Source organism: Anolis carolinensis, chromosome 5 (genome assembly GCF_035594765.1).
Source record: "Anolis carolinensis isolate JA03-04 chromosome 5, rAnoCar3.1.pri, whole genome shotgun sequence".
NCBI classification, from domain to species: domain Eukaryota; kingdom Metazoa; phylum Chordata; class Lepidosauria; order Squamata; family Dactyloidae; genus Anolis; species Anolis carolinensis.
This window is the reverse complement of record NC_085845.1, coordinates 45,250,022-45,258,891: the sequence shown is the minus strand read 5'-3', so window position 1 is coordinate 45,258,891 and position 8,870 is coordinate 45,250,022.

Here is an 8,870-nt window from a genome sequence, read left to right as displayed (position 1 = left end):
AGTTGACACCGCAATGAGAACACAGTGAGGGCACTTTTAAGGGAATCACAAAACTGCAAGATTAGGGAGTATGGAACCCACAAGAGTTCTCATGGGAAAGTTAGGCATTATCAAGTTTAAGAGCTAATCTTCTACTTCTTCTCACCCCTTCTCTCCTGCTTCTATCTTTTGTAACGAAGTCTCTCCAATGAAAAGCCCCCTCTTCACCCAAGTCTGCACCATCTGGCATAGGTAGCATTGGGGAGTAATCGGAATGCTCACCAATTAGTGAGTCCTGTGATTCAGCAACATTTGGCACCACATTCTGGTGGCACTTTTATCCCATAGTTACCCAGCCATTAGGAAGGAACCACCATGGTGGGGAAGAGGCAGCTTCTCATCCATTTTCTTCTTCTTTGCTCAAATGTCCATGTTTCTTCTGAATTGTCAAGCCAAAGCTGCCCATTTCGATGTTGAATGGGGCTTAGAGGATGATTCACATTTGCTGCTGGGAGTTTACGAGTATGGCTATCGGAACTGGGAGTTCATCAAATTGGACCCAGAGCTGAAATTCACTGACAAGGTACAGGAAGCTTTAGATCAGTGTGCTGCTGAAAATGCACCTTGTTGTTTCTCATTGTTGATTCTGGCATGCTGTATTATGGAACGAGTAGGAGAAAAACTGCTATTGGATCCTCTTACAACAGAGCAACCAGCAATATAATGGTCAGTCTTTGAACTCCAATGTATTGGGCCACAGTTACCATTGGAACCAACTCACATGCTGTTTGGCTGTTTTGACTACAAATTGTGGGCCTGGTATCCCAATACACCTTCTGAGTGTTTGGTTGGGAACACTTTGAACTAGAGAGCCTTTGACTCATACAGATCAATTGATTTTCAATGGGGTGAGGAGTATGGGACCCCTATGAAACTGGGAAAACTGCAAATTAAAAGAAAACCTGTTTCCTTTTTAATATTTTTCTAGCAATCTAGATTCTGTAATGTCAATTTCAGGTGGAACCTGACCATAAAATTGCCTTGTCAGACCTAGAGATTATTTGAGCAAACATATTTATTAAATATGTCAATAACACTATGTAACACAGTGGTTCTCAACCTTTCTAATGCCGTATCCCCTTAATACAGTTCCTCATGTTTTAAAACACTCCATAAAATACATATATCAAAACATATTTCCACAAAGCAAAACTTAAGCATACAGCGTTAGAATGCATAATTTAAAACGTTCTATAGCAGGCTGTCCCACCTGTGAACACAAAAATTTTGCAGTTTAATACAGTTTTCCCATTTTTTAATGGTCGAACCAATTAGGAAGTGACATGTATAACCCAGGAACAAAAATTGTGTTATATAGTGTAATCATATCAATGTGTAGAAGGCTTGCAAGGATTCCTACGATGCACAGAAGGCATGATCCAATGCTCCCACCTGGATGGGATACTTCCTAGGTCACACTGCCTCCCTAAATGGGCTTCTTCCCTCCCATAGGTCAAGGTGAGAAAGTAGAAGCCCTGAGCAAAGAAGGACAAAAAGTCTTCCAAAGGCAGGGATGAGCACAGGAGCGAAGCCTCTCCTGGGCATTCGAACAGTCAATCGGAAGAAGGCGAGGTCAAGGTAAAAGACAGCCGCCAGGTCCCACCACCGTTGCTTGTCCTGTCGCGGTTCAGTAAAAGCAATCAATAGCTGCAGTATTGGAGGGCATCTGATCTTTAGAAAGAGCTGGTACAGGACATCTGAGAGGATCCAAGAGACAGATCCATGGGGGGGGGGGGGGAGTACATCTGAGCCATATCGTGCCAACCATTTCTTTGCCAAGGGGCACAACTCAATGGTGGGACATTGGCTCACTGTTTCGAGCTATGGCTTCTCTGAATAGTTCTGGAAAAGACTCCAGCTTGAAATTATGAAGTGCTTCTACCAGGCAATAGATAATGACGACAATTGTCTCAGTATCATGCGACATCTAGTGAGAGTTGAGAGGATGACCACAGAGTGGATCGATACTATGTCATTGTGGTGGTTTCCTATGGGATTTGTCATAGAGCAAGGAGCTTAGAAAGGTATGTTGAATTTCCTTGAATCACAATCACAATGTAACCTGTGCTCCTCCTTTCCTCTTCTTCTTCTAGGAGGATTGACGGGATAAGAGCTATATGAAGAAAAAGCAAAAGAAAGAGCATAAGGAGAACAAAGTGGCATCCCTCAAGAAAGAAAAGGAGGTTGAGAAGGAGAGAAAGAAAGCCAAGGACAAAAAAGAGTAGATATTATCTGCAGCTCACATAGAACCAGAACTCAGGAAAAGTTACTTTTGAACGACAGCTCCCAGAATCTCCCAGCCAACCTCTAGGCGTCAAAAAGCTTTTCCAAACTCTGCCCAGAACTGCTTTTGCTTGGCATTGGGGTTACCAAACCTCCATGGCAGGATGGTCCTTTCTGGACGTTAAAGTGATATCTTCACAACCATAAGGGGCTGAGGATTTATTATTATTATTGTTATTGTTGTTTTTGTTATTATTATTATTAATGCCCCTTTTTATATCTCCAGAAGGAGACTTCTTTGTTTATTTTTTAATAGAATGGGAATTCCACCAAGCAGATTTAAGACTCCATCTTCCGCTATTTTTTTTGCATCGGGGTGAAATTTGGTCATGTCCCTGATTTTGTTTTAGGACTCACCGGCGTGATTTTGGTCTTTTGCAGCGGAAAGGCAGTTAGTCCAAATTGGGAAAGAAAGGAAAGCGGTGTCAGGGCCCTGTCCACATTACAGCCGGGAGTGAGCCCATCCTGACTGGCGAAGATGAAGAGGATGACTTGGACCAGGTGACCTTCAGCATACTAGGTTTTCCTCTCACTGAATATGGATAGTGAGGTGAAGCAAGTAGAAGGCGCTGACTTCCCAGATCTTGGGAATTTAAGACGTGAAAGAAGTTAGAACTGCCTTCTGACTTTAACCATTTAAGGCTTCTTCTCTCATGAACCAGATATAGGAAATAGCAATGGAATAGGAAGGTTGAAAAATAACCTCGACTCCTTCCATCCCATCTTGGCCACTATGTGGCTAAGATGTCGCGTTGCTCTCTGCTTGTTCTCCTTTTCAGCACAAAGAGAGGATATGGCCCATCCAAAAAGCTCTGAAGCAGCTGGAAAAACTGGAAAGAGGGCTCTCTGTGCAGGAACAGGTGGAGCACACCCGCAGCTGCCTGCTGAAGTTCAGCGACCACATCTCTGAGTGCTTGAAAGAGTACTCCAAGCAATCAAGAAAGATTTAAAAAACTGGAACAACCTTGAACTATCACTATTGGGAAGAATAGCATCAATTAAGACATTCGTTTTACCAAAACTTCTCTACCTCTTTCAAAACCTCCCAATTCTCCATTCACAGAAAGCCTTCCTAGAATGGCAAAGGGACATTTCCAAATATATATGGCAAGATCGGAAACTGAGAATAAAATACATACACCTGACTGATGACAAAACAAGAGGGGGGGATGAACCTCCCTGATCTTTGTCTATACTATGAATCTTGTGCCTTAACTTGGATCAAAGATTGGTTATTTCTAAAAAAACAAGAAAATCTTAAATCTAGAAGGTTTCGACTTAAAAGCCGGCTGGCACTTATATATTTGGCACAAAGCAAACAAAAACAATAAGAAAATATTCAGAAACCACATAATAAGAACTTCACTAAACAAGATATGGGAGAAATACAAAATAAGAATGTTCACCAAAACCCCAATGTGGCTATCGCCACTAGCAATAACTCAGAAGAGTATCCAAAGCAAATAAACTGGCCCACATACAGAGATGTTCTTACAAGTCAGGAAAATGAATATGTACTAAAATCACAAGAAGTATTGAAATCATTCAGACACCTATCATGGATCCACTACAGGCAAATAAAGGAACAATACATTAAAGATAAACAAGACAGCTTTATGAAGAAAGACTCAGAATGGGACAAAATTCTAGAGTCCGAAAACAAATTAATTACAAAGATATATAAGAAACTCTTGGAGTGGAATACCGAGGAAGAACAAATTAAGGGAAGCATGGTGCAATGGTCCAAAGATATAGGAAGGTCTATAAGATATGAGGAATGGGAATCAATCTGGAAGAAAAATATAAAACATATGCAACCGACTTAAAAGAAAATCAATACAAAATGATTGACAGATGGTACATCACTCCGAAAAAATTAAGCCATTACAACAAAAATATTCAAACAAAATGTTGGAAGTGCCAGGTGAATGAGGGCAGTTTCTACCACATGTGGTGGTCCTGTCACAAAACAAAGAAATACTGTGTGGGGGGGGGGGGGAATCATGAAGAATGTGTAAAAATAATGGGGAAAAAACTACATATGAGACCAGAACTATACCTATTGGGCCTCAAAAATTTGAAATTGGACACAAATGAGGAAAAAATCCTAAATTATCTGGTTATAGGAGCCAGGATTGCCTTCGCCAAATTATGGAGAACAAACCAGATCCCTTCAATTAGCCAATGGCTATTAAAAGTATGGGAAATAAAGACCATGGACAGACTAACCTTCCTGATGAAGAAACACCATGGACAGCCAATAAAAGAAACAGACTGGTCGATATTTGAAAAGTACATAAGGAAAAGACGGACATACCCCGAAGAAATTACATAAGAAATACACAAACCTAGCAATACAACATGTCGCTTCAGGAGGCAAACAGACCCCCCCCCCCCCACCCAAATTGACAGTTACCCACGGAATAGCTAACACCACAAGGGGACCACTCCCTGACATCTAAAGATTCAACTGACCCTTCCGAACCCCTCTCTAGCCCCCTCCCCCCTCCTCAAACCCACCCCCTTCGTTTTTCCCCCTTTTTCCTCCCCCTTCTTCTATAACCCCTCTCTCCCAGCCACAGCCCCCCTCCCTGCCCGCCTACTTCCCTCTCCCATTTTTGAACCCCACTATTTTAAACTTGTATGTAAAAATGCTTAATAAAAATTATTATAAAAAGAAAAGAAAGAGTACTCCAAGCAGGAGCACATCAAGTTCTGGAGAAGGTAAGCCAGGTCTTCCGTCACTGGGCTTAAGGGACACCAGAGGGAAACCCTGGCAAGTACTGAGGGAAAACACTCCCAGGAACCTGTGGATCTTTGTTTCCAAGTTTACAGAATTTGATGCAGGACTTCAATTGAGTTGTTCTTAATAGGACTCGGTTCTTTGGAGGTGACATCTTTATCAGCAAAGAGAAGAAGTGTCATCTTGGAGTCCATGTCTTCTTGAGGCAGCAACCTAATGTTTTCTGGAATTAACTCGTCCTGAAGGGTTCTAGCCAGAATCTTTGCCTTGACAGCTAGTTTAGCTGTGTCTTTGGCCTTTTGTAATATATTTTTTTCACTTTGTAGAGCCTTTATCTGGACTTCCATTTCAGCTTCCCACTTGGCTTGCTGAGCTTCCATTTGGGAGAAATCAAGCTTCTTGGCTGCCATAGCTGATTCAGCTACTGCATGGAGAATCTATTATTTGAGCTTCAATCTATTATTTGGGCTGCCATTGAAGAGGACCAACTGCGGTAGGATGAACAGCTATCGCTATCACAACTGGAATGTGAATGTCGTCTATTGAAAGATGACACATGTGAACGGTGTGTGGCAGAACTGAGTGTGTGGTGCTGAATGTACTCACAGCCTGCCATGTTGCTCCAACTCCTGCTGTCACCACCTTTGCTATTTCAGTGCTGCAACAATCAACTGGAATTGGTTGAAGAGTCTTCTAGCTCCTTTCCTCCAGTGTATGCAAAAAACACTAATACCATTCAAGCCTATAGAGATTAGTGCAGACAAAATGGCAGCCACAACTTTGGTTGCTTCTATAAAGAAGATCTGAAAAAGTTGAACACAAAATGGCAGCCACAGATATTCATGGACTTTTTGGTGCCAAAACACTTCTTTCCTGCAAGGATGGCAGCTGCAAGCCTCGCCCTTTGCTGAAGATGGGAGGGAACGCTGCACCTTTCACTCACACACACGCCTGGGAGAAGCCTTTCTTTGTCTTTCTATTAGCAGGCTGGACAAGTCTTTAGCACTTGGAAAGCTGCAACTTTCTCTCTCACACACTCCAGGGAGCAGGCTAGATCTGTCTTTCTCTAAGCAATCCAATTAGCAGAGCCAAACAGGTTCTTAGCACCTTTGGGAGATCTATGGTGTCTGTGTTATGCCCCAGGGCATGGTATATGCATCTGCCATACTGTGCTGCTTCGTAGTTTGGCCCTTTTGGCTTTCTGTAGCCCTAGTTATGATGCAATAGCTCCTCCCTTCTCTCTCAGGGCCTGTACTTTGTCTGAAGAGAGAACATGGCTGCCCAGCCTCTGGGAAACTATCATTTTTTTCACCTGCTGTAGTGTGATGTTTTACAAGATTTGCCCAGAATAAAGGACCTGGAACCTTGTTTTGCATCTCTGCAGCTGAGTTGACACTATCTGACAAAATTTCTGGTGTAAGTACTGGTTAAATGAGATTCCTACCGACACTCCCACAGCCTCACATTTTCAGCCAGGTCATTGAATTAGAATAAAATGTCTTTACTCGGGGACTACCTGTATGCCTTCTGTTGAGATCAGGTCCCTTAGCATAGAGGCACTTTAGGCAGGATGAAAGTTAACCAAAACCAATTTACTGGAAACAAGGAGAACAAAGGGCTAACTCCACCCAGGACTATTGAAAGAGAACTTAAAACAATATATTACAAATGGAGAATTTGGTGAATGCAGTCATCTTTCTGGGATTCCGGAAGTCTCTGGTGCAAAGGACTTGGTCTCCTACTTTGTGAAACTTGGGGCTGACCACAAGCTTCTGCTGTCACTGGGAATGGTGATATGTGAAGTTTATATGTGCTAAGAATGCCTGTTTGAATTGCTGGGCCGAAGATTTCCAGACAATTGCCAGGCCTCAAACTCTGTAGCTCTAATGCAGAAAGAAAGGAAAGCCTAGCAAGAAGGCAGGATGCAGGCAAAATGGACTGAACCAACCAGGCCCGTAGCCAGGATTTTGATTCGGAGGGGGCTGGGATTTTGATTTGGGGGGAGGGGGCTGAGTCTGAGCGAGAGAGAGTCTACCATAGCAAACCTATACTGGGGAAACCTAAACAGAGCGAAATGAAGTGAAGGAGATGAAAGGCAGATCCAAAACTTAATAATAATAATAATAATAATAATAATATTTTATAATTATGCAGTATAGAGCCAGTCTATATGCAGCCACCTCAAAATTATTAATAATAATAATAATAATAATAATAATAATAATATTCTGTAATATAGAGCCAGCCTACATGCAACCACCTCAAAAGAATTATTATTATTGTTATTATTATTGCCACATGAATTTTGAATGTATATTGTAGTTGTTTTTCTTAATTTGTTTATTTTGTTATGCTTATATTTATTGTTGATGTACTCTGATTGTTGTTTATGTGGTTTTCATATATTGTAAGCTGCTTTGGGTCCCATGAGGGAGGAACGCGGGATGTAAATAAAGATTTAATATCATCATCATCATCATCATGCCATACAGAGCCAGCATATATACAACAATCTCAAAAGAATAATAACATTAGTAGTAGTAGTAGTAGTAATGCATTTGTGTTATGCTTTTCTCCAGAGGTGACATCTGACACTCAAATGAATCAGAATAATTAATGTATGTGCTGCTTCTCTCCGAGAATGGAGCCAACTTGCCCAGTCTCTGATTCAAATAACAATTGATAGATATTTCATTGATTTATTTCATTGGCATGTCTCCCTGCTGTTGGATTGGGACCCAGGGCAGCTCAGTTGAAACCAGGTACCTTTCAAAACACAGTTCAAACCATTGCAAGGGACGTGATTGGCCAGATGGGACCGAGTAGAATGGACTTTGTTTGTTTTGTTTCCTTGGAGATCAGGGAGAATGTTGGAAAAGGTGGCTGGTCAATTGAGGTGGTAAGTTGCAGTGATCAGTTGAGGTGGTCAGTTGAGGAGATCACTTGCGGTGGTTGTTTGCGGTTGAGAGATTTTGAGAGTGAGAGACTGAGGTCTTGACAAGACTGGCACTTACGACATCTATTCAGTTCCAGGCATATTTACCATTTGCGCTGTTCTCTTGACTTCTCTGCCGATTTCTTAGTCATGGTAAGTGTTGTTAAAATGGGACCTACTACTGTTTTTAAATGGGATGAGCTTTGATTTGGCAGATTTCTCCTTACTCTTCATTTATGTGTTACTTAATTCTTCAATTCTCTTCCGCCTTTTCGTCAGGAAAGAATGGGTTTTTGTGCATTTTCCAGGCTATATGGCCATGTTCCAGAAGCATTCTCTCCTGATGTTTCACCCACATCTGTGGTAAGCATCCTCAGAGGTTGTGACAACCAGCTCTTTGCCAATTGGTGCAACTCAATGGTGGGGCATTGGTTCACTGTTTCAAGCTCTGGCTTCTCTGAATAGTTCTGGGAAAGACTTCAGCTTGAAATTATGAAGTGCTTCTACCAGGCAATTGTAGATAATGACAATATACAGTAGAGTCTCACTTATCCAAGCTAAACAGGCTGGCAGAAGCTTGGATAAGCGAATATGTTGGATAATAAGGAGGGATTAAGGAAAAGCCTATTAAACATCAAATTAGGTTATGATTTTACAAATTAAACACCAAAACATCATGTTTTACAACAAATTTGACAGAAAAAGTAGTTCAATACGCAGTAATGTTATGTTGTAATTACTGTATTTACGAATTTATCACCAAAATATCATGATATATTGAAAACATTGACTACAGAAACGGCTTGGATAATCCAGAAACTTGGATAAGTGAGGCTTGGATAAGTGAGACACTACTGTAGTTGGACCCAT